The sequence below is a fragment of the Anoplolepis gracilipes genome, chromosome 8 (genome assembly GCF_047496725.1).
Source record: "Anoplolepis gracilipes chromosome 8, ASM4749672v1, whole genome shotgun sequence".
In the NCBI taxonomy this organism is placed as follows: Eukaryota; Metazoa; Arthropoda; class Insecta; order Hymenoptera; family Formicidae; genus Anoplolepis; species Anoplolepis gracilipes.
Window position 1 is genome coordinate 12,003,332 of NC_132977.1, and position 21,849 is coordinate 12,025,180.

Sequence of the window (21,849 nt, forward strand, 5' to 3'; positions counted from 1 at the left end):
TGCGAAAATTAAATCATTCTTATTTATCATTTATCTAAATGTTTACTTCAGTGTAACAACTTTGACCTTAATCTTCATATATATATATATATATATATATATATATATATATATATATATATATATATATATATATATATATATGTACATACATGTGTGTATTAAAATGATGATATTGAATAATCTTTTAAAATTATTTAAGAGAGTCGTCACTTTTGTTTATTAAAAAGAAAATTAACAGAAAAGATGTTAACAAAAAATTTATAAAAAATTTTTGGATTTCTTTAATTTAGGTTTTCTTATTGTATATTTGTTTATATGTAATTTATTGAAAATTTATGAAAAACATAATTATAAAAAATATAACATTAAGTTTTTAAGAAGTAACTGATTAATACAAATACTTTATATATATATGTATATATATATATATATATATATATATATATATATATATATATATATTATATAAAAAAATGCCTATTAATAAATTAAAGAAATCCAGGAATTGTTAAAAAAGTTTGCAATTTTGTATAAAAATCATTTGTACAAAGATATAAATTAAGTATTTATAAATAAAGATGTAAATTAAGTATAAAATTATTAAGTATATGAAGATTTAAATTAAATATTTACAAATTAAATATTTGTATAAATGAAAGAAGAGGATAGATAAGACATATAGAACAGTTTTTGTAAACGTATAAGAATGTAAAATAATTTTTTTTGTTTTTACATTGTTTTTACATTGCATACAATTAATAGAAGTAAATTATTTACTTTGTCAAAATCACAGAAATCGCTTATAGAACTTAAGTAGAACTGAACACAATTGATTTCTTAACTTGTTCCCTAAATATTTTTTACTTGACCTAATAAAATAAATTATTTGTCAGTTCTAAAGTTATTGTTATCCATTATATAATACAACACTTAATTTGCAAGAGAAAATTGATTTTAAATTTTAGAAAATTATTAAAATTACGTATTTTTTGTAATATAACATAATTACATATGCATAATTACGTATATTTTATAAATTTAAATAACTTTTAATTTATTTTATATGTATATAAATTGATAATTATTGTACATAAACATAAAATTATCTTATTTTTAAAATATATATATATATATATATATATAAATAGATCTGCCTATATACAATTTAAATTTTAAATAATTTAAATTGTATATAGGCAGACCTATTTATATATACTATAATATATATATATATATATATTAAATTATATATATTTTATATATAAGTTTTATTTAAATTAAATTATAAAGTTACATGTATAAAGTGTAAATAAATTTTTTTATAGGTATAATATTGGAATAAATTTTACATAATACAGATAGTAATTAGAAGTCAAGTTTAAAAAAGTGATATGTATACAAAATGATATATTTAACTTTTATATATTTAAAGGAAAACATTTAATTTCTCTCATTTTATACAATAATAAAATAGCTTTTTTAAAATATGTCTTCTAAAAGTCATAATTAATTTTAGTCGACGAAAAGATGTCTTTTTGATCATTTTTTTGACAAGACAAAAAAGATCTATTTTATAATATACGTGTTCCTTTGTTTGTCGCTACGTGGCGTGTATAACTCGTATTCAAGTTTTCATAACATATATAAAGCCTAAAAGAACAGGTATTAAAAGTATAATTTAAATTATTTCTTTTTTGTCAGTTTGATTTGTGATGTAATCTCGACAAGAGATTCAGAACATGATGAAAAGAGATGAATTATATCCATATATGCATTATTTTATTGAATCTGTGAATAAACATATTTTTCACAAATAAAGGAAAAAAACCGTATTTTGACAGTTTCTTAAACGTTTTTTTTTTGTTAGAAAATGACGTTTTCCTTAACGTTTTTTAAGTGGACATTTTAACCAATCAGAAACGTTTTTAAAAGCCGGTTCTAAAACATTTCGCAGAAACATTTGTGAAACGTTTTTGAAACGAATATGTGCTATTTGGGATTATGCACGATATAAAATATAAATAAGTAATCTTAATTATCAACAGTCAATCATATAGTTATCTTTTTCAAAGAATTAAAAACTTACCCGCAATTGTTAAATTCTGGATCTGTCATTTACCTTTATCTCGTCGATAATATAGCAATCTGAACATATTGTCACCGATAACGCACTGGCTCCGTCTGGTGCCGCACAGGAGGACGACCCCTTCCCCTTATCGTATCTGCGCAGGTCCGTCGCCGGTGGCCGATGGCAAAGCGCGGGTTACGGTTTAAGTTGCACTTTAGATGCGAGCGGACGCGCATCTCTCTTTTCGGGTCTCGGTTATATGCTTCGCGAATATCGGGCGCATGTACAATCAAAACGCGATCCGAGCCGATTGTGACGCGAATTGTGACTGCACGACGCGGATGATTGGTGAGTTTTGGTATCTCTTTTTTTATCTTAATGAAATAAATGTAACTTTCGACAAGCCTGACCAATAAATTACAATAATGTTGAAGGAATTTTTTGTCTTAGTTATATTTTTTTATAATTACATTATTATTTTATATAAATCAAAATGAAATATTATAAATTGACAAGTATTATTACTTATGTTTCGGATTTTAATCAGCTTTTTTTATATTAGTGATTGACATAAATATATTTATAGAATGTCTCGAATCAGTCATATAACTTCTAAACTGTAGAGCTTCTTACTAATTGACCGCAATTATGTATAGAAACACATTATTCCTTTTCTCTTTTTCTCTCTCTCTCTCTCTCTTTAATATAGCTATTTAAAAAGAAATCATTAGAAATAAAATTGTTTGTATACAAATATCTTATTTTATTTTTATATAATTCTGTGATCTGACAATTCTGTTATGCATTATATCTAGCATATATTTAATATATTTATTGTACATTTAACATTTAATTTTGCAATAGAAATTTTAATATCAAATTTAATATCAAATCAAGATTTGAAAGAATTGACAAACTTGACAATTGTTTTTTCTGTAATTATATTTAATGAAACAATTTTTCCGTAGATTAAAATTAAAAATTTGATATCAGATGCAATTTTTTATAATTATTTGACTTTCAATCCTCTATATTTTATAAACTGATATAATTTAACTATATGAGCTATAGTTTATAAATTATATTTTTTAAACTATACTATATGTATGAATTATATATATATATATATATATATATATATATATATATATAAGCTTTATTTTATTAACTATTCTATAAATTAATATAAATTTATGCTTTTGCTTTAATATAATATTACAATGTTTATTCGAAATCATAAATAACACAGGGGTAGCATCGCTCCCGCTAATCGCTCGTCACCAATTAAGAGCGTCTCTCCGAATTATTCGCGTCTTCGGACGCCCGATCTCAGGCCGCCGCTCCGCTATTGTTCGAGGCCCGAGATAACAAACTCGGAGCAATAACAAATAACAACACCAGGTAATGGAGTCCTTGAAGATGCTAATAAACAATCCGACTACCTCAAAACAGGCAAAAACTGCCACCGGTAGTGTCGTCAGATTTAGAAAAGTCAAGAATCTTCTAGAAGAATCCAAAGATATAAAAGGTCGACCACCGAAACGATCCATGCTGCTTTCTAAGCATCGTTCGCAATAGGATATCGCAAATTGTCTTCACGTAGCTCGCGCGAAATAATAACAATTGCGACATCCGCTGCTCGCGTCGGTCTCGCGGCTCGATTTATCTCCAGCAGGCCGCTTCTTTTTTTGTCACGTCGTAGCTCGCGACTTCGATCGCCTCTAAGCGAAATCTCGCGGATTGACCGATCTGTCTCGATTACGCTACTCAAACTGTAAATATTGTAAATATACCTGTGTTAATTTGAATCTTTTATTAAAGTGTGTGTAGATTACAAGTCGCGTTCGTCACCAGTTTGCCTCAGAATACACCTAGTGCTGTGTTCCGACTCTCCTTCACTCCCGACAATCGCGGAACTCCCCCCACTAGCTAATTTTGCTTAACTCGCGAACAATGTTAATATCTTAGTATTTACAATTATTTAATCTTGAATATATCTCTCAGAAACTAAATGTATAAAAAAAGTAATAAATAAATAATAAAATAAAAATATAAAGTAAAATAATAACTAAAAGTTATTTGGGAATAAAGTGCAAAATTGTTTGAAGTTTCGTTATATTTTAATAACAAATGAATGTGTCTTGCAGAAAGTTTTTCATTTTCGATTTTATGTCTCTTAGAAAATAACTCGTCAAAAACATTTTTGTGAAGGAAAGATCGACTCGACAATGGTCGAGGAATCTGTGCGGTTGAAAGGAAGTATAGCTTTTATATCACGAGACACCTTTGTATATTTGACAAGCTTCGAAGGGAAAAAAGTGAAAGAATGCACAAAAAGTGTGGAAAGTATGGCAGAAACGGACAGCGTTTTCTTTAAATATTCAATCCTTTCTCGCCAACTTTAACTTTTTTATTAGAAATTGGCTAATAATATTTTTCGATACAATTCGGTTTTCGATTAAGTTCTGATATGTTGTACGACTTTTTTTTCTGAATTCGTAATATATACATATATAGTGGTCTCGCGTTATTTATTATTATTTAATATAATATAATATATCATTATGTAATATTACTCACAGAAAATTATATTAATTTAATTATTTATTCTGATGAATATTAGGTTGTTTGGAAAGTTTCTTTTATTTTATTTCATATATATGTATATTTTTTTTCGAAAAAAAATTGAAAAATTTTTTAATAATTCAATATTTCTCGTTATTAAGAATAATTAACTAACAAAACTTATTAAAATTAATAGTTTAATGAAGTTTGTTGTCAAAATTTACTTTAATATATATTATAGTATAATCAATTGTCTGGTCAGCGTAAATTAATTTCTACCTTTATCACGAGTCGGCGAAGTTTCCACGTGGAAAGATGTTTCGTTTGAGCCTATCAAAATTCTGAGACTCTGAAAAAGGAAATATTTTATTTTTATTTTATTTTTAATTAAAAATTAATAGAAGAAAACCCGATTTTACATTTTAGGAAAAATATGATTTAAAATGAATGAGATAAGAAAATAAATAAGATAACATGGAAAAAGGTGCGTGTATGTCATGCGTGTGCATGCGTGCACGAGAACGACGATTCGTTGCATGTCGCGTCGTTTGCCAATATAATTGTATTCGTCGAGTGGGCAAAGAATATAGTTCGATGACCTTTTTGCAGTCCCTTTCCCTGTTTTAATACCAGGATACCATGTGCACTTTTGGCGTGATATTACATATGGATTATCGAAAGGGTCGGCTTCACACATATGTATTATTCAAATTACATTGAATAATAAGCAAGACGAGATTCTATTTTCAACATTTATCATTTCTCTCCGTTATTCGGGATCTATCAATATAAATTATCGACGCCGTAATATTATCGAATATAATTCTATTATAGAATCCTATGAAACTAAATTCAAATATCTGACATAAATACGTAATGATGATGATCGGATTTCCATAATGGGCCCCCCGTTGTTCGCAAAATGGATACTTCATATTCCAGAGCACATAATACTAAAAGATGACGAGAGAATGTCTTTCTTAAGGTATCTTTTTTAGAAAGCGGAAAGATGTCTGTAAAATACCTTTCTTGCCGAAAAAGGCACAAAAAATAGCTTTTGTCATCTTTTTTATCTTTTTATAGTTTTGTTTTGACAAAGTAAAAAGATGACTAAAAGATACCTTTTCAACTAAGAAAAGAATTCATTTTCTTATCGCTATGCGACACCTATTTTGTATTTAGGATTGAATCATGAAAAAACTGATAAAAGAGTGACTAATAAAATTGTAACATTTCTAGTTTCAGTTTAATTGCGGAGAAAATATATATATATATGTATATATATATATATATTTTTAAATTATATATTTTTATATAAATAAATTTTGACTATATTCTGTAATGCGCATTTGCACCTTAAGAGATCTATTCTTTATAAATTATATATTTTTATATTTTAAAACCTGACCTAATTAAAACAAACAAATGTCTAAAAGAAAATATTATAATGTAGCGAAGAAGTTTTTTAAGCAATTATAAAAAGAAACCTTAAAGACTACTAAAAATGTCTACATTTAGTCGTCTTCAATCGTCATGTGGACAAGCTTATTAGCGGCTCAATTGCCACATGAGCCATTTTGAAGTCATTTTTCCGTTGACTAAATTCTCTCGTTAAAAAATATCTTTGACAGAAATATCTCGAGTTTTAGTTATTTTTAGACAGCATTATGCTCTCTGAGATGTTAGTGACAGAACACAATGAATGAAATATTTGATAATGAATATTTTAAAGTATTCTTTCGCTTTTAAATTTCTCTGAAGAGAAAATTTCTTTATATTTAAACAAAAATAATTCATTCCATAATTAAACAAAGTTTATTATTAATGTATTACACAAATTTTGCTTGAAATTTCTATCAAATTTTATCAATCTAAAAGAATTGATAATGTGAAAATTAATAATTCATTATTTAATGAAAGTATAAAAATTTATTATTTAACTTTTTCAAACACGGTAAAATTATATGATTTGATAGAATTATATAAAATTATGTGATTTTTATTATATGATATTTTCTATTGATTATAACTTTGTGCACATTTTTTATAATAATATATTTAATATCTTTTATAACAAAATGAAAAAATTTTTGTTGTTTTTGTTTATTATACTAATCTTATTTAACATAATATAATTTCTTTTTAATTTTGTCAAATAGAAAGATTAAAATTGAATCATATTAATATATAAAATTTTATTTACATTTTGTTTCATAATCTGGTATATATCAGCTAATATTATTGGATCTCAGCATTCAGTAAAACTCGCAATAAATATCTAATGCAAAGTACAGATTAAACGATGATAATAAAATTGCTAAGATGAGATATATTTAACTGATTATCATCATTAAAGTCACTATAAAGGCTATAAAACTACATGTAATGTAAAAATTTTTTAATTATTTTCTATTATATTACTCTTTTATACAAACAAAAGTAGAAATAATAATAATCGCCAGTAGTTTTTTTAAAAACAGTGAAACAATCTTAAATGTCGACCTGACTAGCAAAGGATATTTATTTAATTCTTTGTAAAATATTATATTACGTTTCGACCCTTGGTTTGGGTCTTCTTCAGATGTTTGAGTTCTGAGATAAGAACAATTGTTCTCTATATCCTTTGCCAGTCAGGTCGACATTTTAGATTGTTTCGCTGTTTAAAAAAAAACTACTGGCGACTATTATTATTTTTAAACAGATCAGAACAATTGTTCTTTTCTCAGAACTCGAACATCTGAAGAAGATCCAAACCAAGGGTCGAAACGTAATGTAATATTTTACAAAGAATTAAATTCTTTTATGCCTTTATCTTATTTAATAATATTATTTCTTTTACATTTTTTTTCTGAAATTCCACTGTAATTTATATATTCTAATTTGAAATTTCTAAATTTTATCACATTTTGAAAAAGTTAAAAAAGAATTAAACACTTTTCTTTTAGTAGTACTTATTTTTTTAAATAAATATTTATAGGACAAAATACACGATACAAAAGATAATTCGTATAAAAAAATATGATTTTATGTACGCAAATAAAAAGAAATAATTTAAAGAATATTTAAGTTTAGACTTAAAGTTAAAAAAAAAGAGATTAAAAATGTAAGGAATTAATAATTAAGTTTTTCAAAAGGTTAAATTATTTAGGACCGATTTCACCAACGTCGGTTAACTTTAACCTCGGGTCAAATTATATGTTTATTTCTTTCTCTTGAATTTATCTGAAAGAGACAAAGATATAGTTTAACCCGAGGTTAAAGTTAACCGACATTGGCTCTTAAATATTTAAAAATGATCTATTTATCTATGGAAAAAAATCAATTAAAAAAATTCACATTCTTATATTTTTATAATGAATCTGAATCTGCAACATGCAATTGTATTTAAAAAAAATGTAATAATTTTTTTACTAATTTATTTTATTATTCTATATATAAAAGTATTAAATTAATATAATTACAAAATAAATATTTTAGATTATGAAATATCATGATTATTTTATGAGATATTATGAAACACCATCATATACCTACATATTTCATATCACATATAATATAAATGTTAAAATAAATCATGAAATATGTCATAAGTTACCAAGTTATCAATTTTTTAATAACTTTATTTTAATTTATAAAAATATTAAATTAATATTATCCAAAAGTAAGTACTTTTAAAGATATTACATATTTTGTCATAACAAAAATATTAAAATAAATTATAAAATATTTTATAAGTTATTCACATTTTTGACATCTTTCTTGTCTTTTAATACTTATACATGCAAAATAATTAAGAATTCGTTTTGTATAAAAAGATTATCTAATTATTTCATTAAAAAACTCGAGATTATTTTAATTTCTTACTACTAAGAAACAAGATGTTTCGGCAAAACTTTTACTGTTGTTTGAAACACAAATATAGTTTTATATACAATATTATTTTTTCTTATCTGATTATATTAATTTAAAAAATTGTGAATAACTTTACTAGAGACGAACAGTTTTTGTACATGCATAAATGTGTTAAAAAAATTAGCGCACACATATACACATAGAAATTTTTTTTACTTTTTAAAAATATTATCTGTAATATCACATACGTTATTTGTGTTCTCTCACAATTTTATTCCTTCACTGTTTAAAAGATAAATAAAATTTTATATATTGCTGTTTTTTTTATTTATATTTTTATTGCTTTAAGTGTTTTTTAGCATGGAAAGTTATTTGTATTATTGTAAAAATTTTGTAACAAATTTTAAAGGTTTAAAATTATACACGCATACAATCACATGAACACGAATGACTTATTTATTGTTGCTTTTATTTTTATTTCTTAAAACGATTATTTTTTCCATGTTTTCAAATTTGGTGAAATAATATATAGATATTAATATAAGAAAATATTATTTTATTTTTATTCTATTTGTTTGCGAAGGTATTTTTACAAATATTACTAGCAATTTGAAAAGCATTGTTCAAAAATAATATAATTCCTAAAGGCAAGAAGAAAAAAAAACTCAATAACTTATCTAATCTTTATAAGGAAAATTTTAAAGGGAATGTGTCATGAAAATTAACATGAATTATGTGAGATTCTGTATATTATATAAGAAGAAACAGAATGGGGGAGATAGTATTATATAGATTGTTTGTTCATCGATTATTCGATTGGGGGGAGACGGATTTGACACACGTTGATGGGAGCTTAAATGAACTTAAAATATGTACTTATTATATCAGGAGGATAATAGAGGTCCGCGTGAGATAATCCTAAACGGTGAAAATGAGAATATATGACACTAATCAGTGTCATAATGCGTACTATAGAGCTGGAAATAGCATATGTGTTAGCCCTTATGGATATGTTGCTGATATTATCCCATCATCCCTTTCCCTTTCGCGTACAAAAAGTCCCCTTTTGTATTCTTTGCAGATACTTTCTCACGGAGCTTGATGTGACTGCATTTTGAAGTTTGCCAAGCCCTTTTTTCCAAATTTATGAGTGCATGATTGTGCGTTTTGTTTGTGTAATGAAGGCAGTTTAATTTTTAATTCTTTTTTTATCTCTCTGTTTCTCTCTTTTATAACATACAAATATTTTATAAAAGCACGTATAGTTTTCTTTTATTACAGAAAATATTTTTATATACTATACAATAAATATATTTTATATATAATACTATAAAATATATTGTAATATAATTAAATATATTATTAATAATTTTTCTGGTTAGCATTTGCTAATACTAAAAAATTTATGAGTATATTACTCTAAGATTGTAATTATAAAGAATTTTACAGTTAAATCAATTGTTTTTGAACATCTCAAATTAGTATAAGAATTGAATAGTTATTAAATAATTAATATATATTTAATATTTAATAATTAATCTATAATAATTAATTAATTAACATAATATTTAATAATTAAGCCAGTGCTTGAAAGTTTGATATTTTAAGAATTTAAAGTTAGTAATATAATACAATAGATAATGCTGATTTATTTAAAAATAAGACGTACATTTAGATTTGCATATATTACATACACATTATAATACATATTTAATAAAGTATGGCATATTTTTTTATTAATCTAATAAAATTATATAAAATATGATTGTTCTGAAAAAAAAAAAATATATATATATATATATATATGTATATATTATATGTGAATTATATTATATTAAATATGTATTATAATGTGCATATAATATATGTATATTAATATATATTATATTAAATAATGCGTATTATGCATTATGCAAAAAAATTGAAGGGTCGGGTTCTTCCATATAAAAAAGGCCAATTTTCAAGTAGTTGCAACTTCTTTAAAAATAATTGGAATAAGATCAATAAAAAAGTGTTGCAAAGCTTGAAGTTTCTAGTTTTAGAATCTTTAAATGAATTTCAATCTTTTCTATTCGTTACAAAATTACATTGTAAAAAGCGACGTCCGTCGGTTGAACAAAAAAGATTTGAACACCTATCAATAAATGCGGTATTTTGTACGTATTTTTGACGGCTCCGCGATTTTACGTTTTAAATAACTTCTTTTCCATAGGTGTTATCTTGTTGTGTTGTAATAAAGTTTCTAAGTTACTTCCCTAACCGAGTTTTGACGCGATCCTCGTAAGCCGAATATGTCGCACGCAAGATCGATAGATATCGATCGCAAAACTCCCGGGCGTAACATTTTTCGAAAGTTTGTCCAAGAATTAAAAAATATCCTAGCATGATTTCATTAATTGTATGTTAAAGAGCAGAGTTTTAGCTTTAATTTCTTTTTTCAACGAATGTTCTATGATTTTTTTTCGCCGAGATATTCATTATTAAAGTAAAATCGAGCTATTGACTTTGAACGCTTATAACTGGTAAAAAAAATTATCGTACAATAATCATTAAAAAAAAACAATTTAAGGAGGAAAGTTAGCACTTAAAAATACTCCTATTGTTTTTTCAATTATTATTTATTTTTAAAACGTAATTGTTACTTAAAAATCAACTAAAGTAACAACACCTAGGATTTTTTAAAATATTTTTAGATAAACTTTTGAAAAATTTGTTTAATCGACGGATATCACTTTTTTACAATGTAATTTTGTAACGAATAGAAAGAATTGAAATTTATTTAAAGATTCTAAGAAACTTCAAGTTTTGGGGTTGTAAGTATTTGAAAATTGGCTTTTTTTATATGAAAGAAAGTGACCTTTTAGTTTTTTTTCGTAGTGTGTGTGTATATATATATATATATAATTATATATATATATATATATATATATATATATATATATATATATATATATAATTTAATTATATTATATTTATACATTATCATAATATTTGTCTCTTGATTTTAATTTAAATATAAATCATTCCGTTGTATGAATACTTTATATTAAACACTATTTTCGTTAAGTTGAATAGATAGCATTGCGTTTTACCGAAAAATAACTTCATATTCGCAAGAACGTGATACACTTTTCACATCCATTTCACTCTTTTATTAAATCATGTCGAGTCCAAGCGACGCGCTATCTCTTATACTTACACCGAACAATTTTCTTGGCGTTTTTTCCGCAACGTTGATTCAACGACGAACCGTTTCAATTCTGTCTGGAAAACGATAACAGTTTTAATAAGACGTAAATGTATGCCATACATTTCGTCGATTTTCTGTATATTCCGTTTTTCAAATGCTATTAAATTATGCGCTCTTCTGTCATCGGAACCATATTATCGGTTCTATTTTTCCATGTTTTTGTGCAATTTTAATAATTAAAGTTCTGACTGGACGAATATGCTAATCTTTGTTTTTCCCCGCATCTCTTTGTGTTTTATTCGCGTGTTATATCTCTTGGTCGGAGCTAAATCAAACTCGTTTTTCATCTCGTGTATAAGAGATTATGTCCCGGTGCTGCTTTATATCTGCCCCCAGTCTATTACTTTTTTACTGTATAATCTGTTGATCTTTCAAGTCGATTGTTGCCAGTTTTTGCGTATTTTCTCGATACTCAACACTTCGTTTTTCTCTCTTTTTATCTTTAATCTTTAATATACATTTTTACCACTCAAAGGTATAATGTTAAAATAAAATGTATGGTGGTAGGAAAATTACATATAAATTTTTTCTTATATTATTCGTACATCTCGAGAATTAATCGATTATTAAATAAAAGGAGTAATCCCTCTAGAGTTAAAAATGTACGGGTGCACGATGGAATAGCTGTGGCGGTGAGTGTGCCGTTTTATTAATGCTGGAGTATCGTTCCCTATTCCCCCTAACGAACTGCGTTGTCTTCCGCGAGTGAGCCCCCGGATCCTGCTATGATAGGGGACGTAGTAATCAAGTCGAGTGAGAGCAGGATCAAAAAACGTACTTCACGATATGTATTTTTTAATAATATGATATTACTTAATAAGTTGCTCTAACTAAAATACCGTTTAATAGCGAGATTTTTCACAATATTTGCTAATTTATAAGATTTATCTATTTTTTTTTAAAGAAATAAATCTTATAAATTGGCAAATATAAAAAATCTTGTTATTGAACGATATTTTAATCAGAGCAATTTGTTATTTGTTTATTTTTTTTTTTTTTAATTAGGGAGAGGAGTAAAGTTTTCGAAAAGATTACATCTCATTAGATTATTTTGATTTTTACACATTGGATAGAATCTTGAATTGTATGCATTTTGAATAGCGGATTATGGACTCTTCTGGTTTCTGAGATTCGACATTATTTTGATCCTTATATTAAGTTTTTAGTTTTTTGTACCGTGTGTTATTCGTGGTTCTTTGTTGACGTTTTTTTGTTTGAGTACTTAATCCTCTTTTGTTTTCGGTACTAAACTGACTGTTATACTATTATCATCAGATTTCTATTTCTGTCCGTTTTTAAGCCGTTTTCAACTTATGAAAAATTATCATGTTGCCACATTTCTTTCTTGTCGGAGAAATGACAAATTATTAAATTTATCAAAGAAATAGTTAAAAATCTTCTATATTTTGTTTATTCACTATTATAATTTTTATTCTGACATTTTAAATTACTCTGTACGAGTAAATTCTTTTATTTTTATAATTCAAATTTTATGCTGTAATGTTGAAATCGAGGTACCGTCAATGACAAAAGTTTCTCATTATAATTTAAGAAACACGAAAATTCTCCGAAAAAAAGCAACAGAAGTTGGAAAATACATTTCTACACTCTAGCTATAAATAAATAATAAGATTTTATGCAATCTTCGTAATAATCATATATTAAGATATATGAGAAAAGTATATATTCGTCAATTTCGACTACTTTTTGCTCCGATTGTAGGTGCTAAACATCCTTAAGCTATTTTTTTTCAAATTTAAAAAGTAAAAAATTTTGAAGTGATATCTCAAATGAGTTTGCATTAATATCTCAGAAATCAGATAAGTTTGCGTGATTTAAACCTTTATCCACTATATAATTTATATATATATAAATTTAACACTTCCGCCTTTTGTACGAGTAACTGGAATGTTTTTTACTTTTAAATGTTGTAGAGTTCGTAAAAATTTTAGCTTTTTCGTTAACTTTCATTGATTTAAATAAAGAAAGATAAAAATACAATTTTTACTTGATTTTTAAATAACAATTATGCTCTAAAAATGAATAATGATTGAAAAAACAATAGAAGTGAAGAACTTTAAAGTGCTAATTTTCCTCTTTAAATTGCTCTTTTAATGATTATTGTACGATCATTTTTTCACTAGTTATAAGTATTCAAAATCAATAGCTCAATTTTGTTTCAATAATGAATATCTCGGCAAAAAAAATTAAAGAATATTCGTTAAAAAAAGAAATTAAACCTAAAACTCTGCTCTTTAACACCCAATTAATGAAATTGTGCTAGGATTTTTTTTTAATTTGGTATTCTTGGACAAATTTTTGAAAAATTTCTTCAATCGTCGGACGTCGCTTTCTTACAAGATAATTTTGTAACGATTAGAAAGAATTAAAATTCATTTAAAGATTCTAAAACTAGGAACTTGAAGCTTTGAAACGTTTTTTTATTGATCTTATTCCGATTAGTTTTAAGGAAGTTGCAACTACTTGAGAATTGGCTTTTTTTTTATATGGAAGAAAGTAGCCGTTTGGTTTTTTTTTTTTTTTTTTTTTTTGTGTAGCGTATATAATATTTCAAAGTAGGAAACAGTTATATTTTTCTTCCTCGAGTTTAACGGTCATTTAGCTGACTAGGATCCGATACCTGAAATTCGTCAGTTTCATTTGAGCCAATATACGAGTTTGGATGAACGTGCTAAGCATTGAAGAAAAAATTTTTCTCATTGAGTGCTTCTACAATAGAGACGGCGTACTGTGGATTTCGTACTAATCCAGGTAGCATGTATTCGTTTCAAAAACGTTTCACAAATGTTTCTTTGAAACGTTTTATAAGCGGTTCCTGAAAATGTTTCTGATTTGTAGAAATGTCGAAAAACATTAAAGGAGACTTTCTTTTGTTATAGAAGAAAAAATAAAAAATTTAAAATATAGATTTTTTTTTTAACAAAAAATGTTTAACAGGAAACAGTTAAAATACCGTTTCTTTCTTAGCAAAAAATGTTTAAGAAATGGTCAAAATATTGTTTCTTTTATTCAAAAAGTTTATTTCTTTTTTACGGATTTAATAAAATAATGCATTCACGTACACATATATATACATAATTTTGAATTAAAAAATTAATTAATGAATTAATTTTGTTTCAATTTATAAAAATGTGAAAAATCTTTTTTAAATTATAGTTTCAAAGTTATTTTTTTCCATTACCTTTCGACAATCTCGCGTTTTTCTTCTTTCACATTCACCGATGTGCGAGATGCGCACTTCCGATAATATAACGATCATCAATTTCGAAACGCGTCCAATGACTCGGATTATTGTTCAATCTATTCGACGTAAATCCCTCGATAATTCTCGATATTTTGAATTCGGATATCGAACGAGTTATGTATTTCGCTGGCGACCGTCGCGCCGTTTGATTTCTACAAACGACGACGCGCCTTTCATTTATAATAATGAATAAATATTTGGATCGGAATGCACTGGTTTAAATCCATTATCAGTCGCGATCATGTGACATGACCCGTGATTTAATATAATAAAATCGTGCCTCGCACTCGCGCGCGGTAGCGGTTAGGTTCTGTCATTTCGCATTGTTGATTTCAGTAGGCGTAGTTTGTTTAAACAGCGCGCGTCAACGAGATTTGACGAATTTGATGAAATCGACGAATATTTGATTCCCATTTCGCCGAGAGTTCGGCAGAATTATCATTATTATTATTTCCGTCAAATAGTATGAAATTTCAGCATTATAAAGAAACAAAATAAAAATACTTATTTATTCAGAAACGAATATCCTGCAATTTTACATAAATAAATTAATACCTCAATATTTATATATTTCTTCTTTATTTTTTCAAATAATCAGAGTGCAGAAAGAAAAAACAAATTAATCATTAATATTCGATAAAGCCATATTTTTTATCTAAATAATGACATTTTACTTATTAAATTTTTTATATATACTTATGTTTATTTTTTCATTTTAATAAAATTGCACCTACATTTGCTGTTGCATCTATATTTCTGTATAATCATATAGAATATCTTGGTTCTGTTATATTAAATTAATTTTACATTGAATTAGTCGTGATATATCGAAAAAGCAGTGTTATGTATTTAATAGTATCTAGTTATAGTTTTTTCATCTATCTAATTGCATGATATATAAATTAATAATGTTCCTTTTTTTAAACGTCCTATATTTTGATTATTTTAACGGAAATTGTCTCCATTTGTAATTTTATTATTTATTAAATTTAAATATTAATACATATAATATGATATAGGAAAATTGAAAAAGGCTTTAAAAGAGAATTAAATTTCATTAAATCAAATATAAAATAGAACTTTGTTGCGCGTATTTAATACATGTAAATTTCATTTTAAAATAAATCAGCAAGATATTCAATATGATATACGATGAGATTAAAATTTTCTAGCTAATTTAATAATTTATTATGAATATTTAACATATAAATTTTGTTTTCATTTTCATTAATAACTTTTCTCGTAATTACCTATTTAATAACTGTACTGTGTAGATATGTGTGTCTTCTGATTCTATATTCGTTGAAGACAAATATTAAAATTCTTTATTCTTTATATAACCTGTATAATATATTAATAGGGAAATAATAAGAGATTAATTTTTTTATAACGCGTTATAAGTATATAAAATTTGAATTTTACTATTACTCTAAATATTAATATTATTAATTTACAATATTGTATATAAGTATATTTTTTAATATTTTATAGTATATGTATATCTACTTATTTATTTATATATAGTATTAATTTAATATATATTTATTAATTATTAATAATATTAATTCTCACTTAATTTTCCATTTTCTTATTAATATAATGTGTATATCATTAAAATCTTCATGATAAAAATACAGTTTTCCTTTTTATAAATATAATTTTTAATAATAATGTGGACAATTATTTTATTAGATATGGTAAAAACATTTTATAAATTGGAATTTCGTCAATTTCATCAAATTATAATTAATCCGATTTCTCTTTATTTTTACTTGCGTCACGTTAGTTATTTTTGTAATTGATGACATAATCGTTCAATTTAATATTCGTAAAATATAGAAGTCGCCATAAAAGAGAATAATCGCACGCGTCGACAAATATGTACATATATATATATATTCCAAAAATGGCTTAATGACATTCGATCGCTTCAAATGTACACACAGTAGCCGTCTGTTGATTATTGACATTGCCTCGACGATATATTGTTTTAAACAATCTCGCCCGTCCAGTAATTTACAGCTTTGCACGTGATTTGTCGTTATTATCGGTTCATTTCATCTTTTTGAGCATAGAATAAAATGTGGAAAATCAAGTAAATGTGTTTTAGTTTGAAAGGAAGTGAATAATTATTACACAAGTATCAGGTACATTTAAGTTTCTCATATTAAAAAATATTATTATAAAAGATGGGTATATTATTAAGATTAAAACAATTTTAATTATCATTTTAATTTAATTTTATTTTTGATCAAATATAAGCGCTACAATTTTATTTAATGGAATTTTAACATTTTCTTTCTTTTCAAAGGATTTTAATAATACTTTATTTTTACATGTAAATTGTTTTTTGATAAATTTACTTTTTAAATAGAAGGGACAAATTTTGTATTCATAAAAAATTGGTTTAGATATTTTGATAAAATATAAATATAAGTTATAAATTTTATAAAAATGTTAAAATTTTATTATAAAATTCTAATATTTTCAATATCTTTTAAAATTGTAATAAAATTGTCAACAAGCTAAAAATGATTTAAATTTTGAACAAATATTTTTGTCACATATTTAAACAGATTTAATCAAATCATATTTTTCATCAGGTGTTTTTTTAAGAATAAAAGATTATAAATTTTAGATATCTTTGGCGATAAAAGAAAATATAATTAAAAATATTATAAATCAATAATTACAAATTTTTAGTTATATAAATACATATCTATATTTTATCATATAAAATTCTCATATTTTTATTCTTTTTTAAATTATAATAAAATTGACTCCATTATTTTTTAATAAAACTTTATTTTTATTATTTTTATTATCATTAATAAGATATATTATTATTGATAAAAATGCGACTGCATATTCGTTCCATTTATCACATAATATTTTTTATATTTGTATTTATTATTCTTATATTTTTTTATATATTAAAACATATGTATACATTTATATACTTGGAACGCGCGCGATCAATCGTTATCGATCATGCGCGAATGATGGCTTTGGAGTGGCTGACCTAGGAAAATGTTTGTTTAAAAACCATATTTCTCTGCTCGCCGCCAATGAAACCACAGGTGCGGGTATGCAATCCCATAGATTTTTCTTCTTCGTACGAACTGACTTGCCGTGAAATCTCGCGATTTTGCTCGATCCCGTATTTTATCAAACTGTCTTCCTTCCATCCTATATCAAACAAAGTCGGTTTTTCAACCTTTTTTCTTATTTTTATCATTTGAATGTAACTTTATGCCTTTGTATAAGTTTGTTATAAGTTTCGATATGGACGATGATTCTATTAAATGATATATCACAAAGAAATAATATCTCAAATTAGGAAGAATTTGGAATATTCATTTCGAGTAAAAAATTAAAAAATCACCCTGGTTTTTTTACTTTATGTGATAAAAGCTTAGCATTAATAGTTTACGAGAAAGAGAGAATGAGATTATGCAATATAACAATTTTCAATGATTTAATAAATAGCTAAATATCTTTTTTATAAAAAAAGACACGTGTATATTGACGTATGTCAATTCCACTCACAAAATACAATCTGTCGAATTTATTGACGACACGTCAGTTTAAGTTTAACTTTATTCCGTCACAAAAAATGTAAACTTTATATTAAATTTCAATAAAGAAAAATGCAAACAAGAAGGGGAAAAAGCTTATGAATGTTAAAAGATTAAAATAAAAATTTATTAATGTTGATTTTATAAAATAAAAATGTAAAATAAATGAGTAAATATAGAAAAATACAAAATAAAAAAAAATTAAAAAAAAGCTTATTGATGAAAGAAAAATAAAATAAAAATATTAAAAAAACACACAAAGTGACAAAAATTATAAGACGGAAATGGGATATGAAACGGCGATGTAACATAAACGTGCGTGAGATGAAACGAAAACAGAGTTGCTGTGTAAAAACTAGATAAAAGTCTCACCTTTTCTTAGCTCTCTTAAAGTTTTTTGTAAATGACGTCAGATCGCGTTTGTATCAATCGGGAGACGAATGAAAACTGAATTCAAGGTGTGTTGGCGCACGCGACGTTTTAAACGGTGATTCATAGAAGATGGAAACGGGAGCGAGATAAGAAGGGGAACGTATATTAATCGGATTTGCGTCGTTGATTTTCTCGTGCGCTATTTTTTTTATTCGGCCGTTGATGAAAATATTGTCCATTTTACCTCCATTTTCCGGTAGTTGCGTCTTGACATGTTATGAAGTAAAATGTCATCGAAAAAAAATTATATTTTCCTTAAACTCGTTTAATTATTCGAAAAATATCTCGAAGAGAGTTACAAGTATAAAATAATTTTGTAATAAATTTTTTTCCTTCAAATTCTTCACAATATTTGTACATTTCAAGTGTAGTCTTCAATAGGTGGTTTTTTTTTTTAAGTATAAAGTGTAGCCTTCAACAAACGTTTTTTTTTCTTTTAAGCATACGTGTTGTTTTATACGTTTGTTCCCTTTTTGTGTTTCGAGAAATTTATAGGTAAAGTATGACTCTGTAAATCTAGGACATTCTATATTCTCGTCGAGAGCATTCCAGTATATCTTCTCGGATTACCAGGTAGATCTTCATTCAGAATCTTTCTAGTTTCTTTGTACTAGTCTTTTCAGAGCGTGCTTTTGACCATTCTGTACTCGGCGCTTTTATATATTTTTTCGATATTTGTAAATTTTTTACGTGAAAATTCATTGATCTGAGCGAGATTTACTGAAGCTGTTGCAAAAATTTAACTCACATAATGGATGAAAAGAGAAGCTTTTGAGGGCAAGAAAGCGCGTAATCTGATGGACAGAGTTAAATATTGGTTTTAGAAATAACGCTTTTGCTAAAACCTTTCTCGAGTTTGGTAGGTTTTTCATAAATTTTTTTCCAAAGAGAGAGAGAGAAATGCAATTTACACTTTCGATGAAGTTTAGTATTTTTGTTGAGATTTCTAAAAAATAAATTATTAAAAAAACAAAAAAAAAGATTGAACCGACAAAAATATTAAATATATTCTATATCATAGAATAATATTTTTATTAAGAAAGAGAAAAAAAGAAAGAGAGAGAGAGAGAGAGAGAGAGAGAGAGAGATCCTGATTTTTTCCATTTCCTCCATATCACTTTTTAGGCAATGTTTATAAAATAATAATGACACGTAAGAGGGAGATTTTCTTGAAATTAAATTCAGTTTCGCGAGCAAAGTTTCGAGTCAAAACGAGGAAAAATTTGTCCAGGATTGGAAATGCATTTCGCAGCATGACAGGAACAGTTTCGGGTTAGGCAAATACATACCTGGCGAGCTTGCCAGATGGAGATCTCCCAACGGGGTCTACCTACCTGAACTCCGTTAGAAACTTTACGGCAGGAATATGGAAACGCGAAACGGAACTTTCAACTCATATGAATTGATTCGCAACTAATACTCGTGTCATTTAGTTATTTATTTAAGAGGAAATTTATTTAACATTGTACTTTCTCTCTCTTTTTTTTTGTTTTTAATATAATTATCAATACTTTTGGAGAGATATAATTAAATAAGGTAACAAAATTTAGCAATTAAAAAGCTACAGATGAATAATAAAATCAAATTTTCCTCTTGTGTAAGAAATTATTTAAAAAGAAAAGAGTATGATGACGTAAAAGTAATGATCTATTTTTTTCAAATTTGCTAAAACTTTGTTTATTATTTGTAAAAATTTAAAAATTAATAATTTAGATTTTTTTTATATAAGAAGTTTATTTAATATTGTAGTTTCTCTCTCTCTCTCTCTCTCTCTCTCTCTCTCTCTCTCTCTCTCTCTCTCTCTCTCTCTCTATCTATCTATCTATCTCCTTTTTTTTCGTTTTTTAAAGTAAATATCAATATCTATTGTTAGAAAAATATAGTTTATAAGATAATTAAAATTAAATTTTTTTCTCATGCAAATAATTATATAGGAAAAAGAGAAATACATTCTCTTTTGCTATTTCCTTTTTTCCTGTCTCTTTAAATAGCACTTTTTTATTTTATTTCAGTAGTCTTTTTTAAGAGATAAAACCAATGGTGTTATATTATCTGTGCATGTTTGCATGTGTGACTTTTATGCAACGAAGTCTTACGAGGAAAAGCGACAATGTATTATTTTCTCCTTGTTTATATTATTTTTCGTGCATCCATTTTTCTCTGTATGCATGCTTTAGCTTTCTGTGTTTTTCAAATATAACTAACTCGGGGAGTATGTATGAAGAGGAAAAAGCTATTTTTCGAGTGCTCGAGTATAAAGGAAGAAGAAAGAGAAAAAGAAAGAGAGTGAAAAAGAGAAAGGAGGCGGAGAAAGGAGAGAGAGAGAGAGGGAGTTCATTTGCATCGAAATCGCGAATTATAAATTGCAAGGAAATTTTAATTAACTCTGAAGTCGAAAACCAGAATACCTTCGGTGCGCTATATCGAGAGAGAATTTATCGGCGCGTGCGATTCTATACGACGCCTGTAATGGGAATAATCAATTTATTTCCTCATGCGATGGAGCGAATTATGCATACCATGGATTTCGCCAATTTATCAGCCTGAACGATGTCTTTAAATGCATTCATATGCAGGCAAAGGATGAAAGTAAATTAAGCTCAAATTTTCTATATTTAATTATTTTACGTTAATTAATTAATACATTGTATTTAGCTGATACAAAAAAATTAATAATTAACAAATAAATAAATAGAGTTTTATAATAAAATTATATATAAGAGTGACAAATATACTTGATAATTAGAATTTAATACGCACACATACAAATTTATAAAAAATACATAATTTTAATTTAATTTTAATAAATTTAGTAAATAATAATTTTATAATAAAT

The 21,849-nt window shown here is 25.8% G+C and overlaps 1 protein-coding gene across 3 annotated transcripts in view; it reads left to right on the top strand.

Annotated features, from left to right (window-relative positions):
• Positions 1-2,282: 2,282 nt before the first annotated feature.
• The window catches only part of Con (leucine rich repeat protein connectin), a 240,515-nt gene continuing 220,948 nt past the window's right edge, over positions 2,283-21,849 (top strand). For all 3 annotated transcript variants that reach the window (XM_072897622.1, XM_072897623.1, XM_072897624.1), the window contains exon 1: positions 2,283-2,419. The gene's annotated coding sequence lies outside the window, so the exon portion shown is untranslated. The remainder of the gene's footprint in view (positions 2,420-21,849) is intronic.